This window comes from Gavialis gangeticus, unplaced genomic scaffold (genome assembly GCF_001723915.1).
Source record: "Gavialis gangeticus isolate Ggan-Ray unplaced genomic scaffold, GavGan_comp1, whole genome shotgun sequence".
Classification (NCBI taxonomy): Eukaryota; Metazoa; Chordata; order Crocodylia; family Gavialidae; genus Gavialis; species Gavialis gangeticus.
Window position 1 is genome coordinate 86,975,318 of NW_017729033.1, and position 280 is coordinate 86,975,597.

Genomic DNA, 280 nt, shown 5'->3' on the forward strand with positions numbered 1-280 from the left:
GCCATCCTTAACAGACTAGCTGAAGGCAATATCCTGAGGGATAGCCAGCATGGGTTTGTTGCGGGTAGGTCTTGCTTGACCAATCTCATTTCCTTTTATGATCAGGGGACCTATCACCTGGACAAGGGGGAAGAGATTGACGTTGTATACCTCGACTTTAAAAAAGCCTTCAATTTGGTATCCTACGATCACCTCTTGGTTAAACTGCCTAACTGCGGCATTGATGTCACCAGGATTCGCTGGCTGGGGAACTGGCTCCATGGTAGGACCCAGAGGGTGG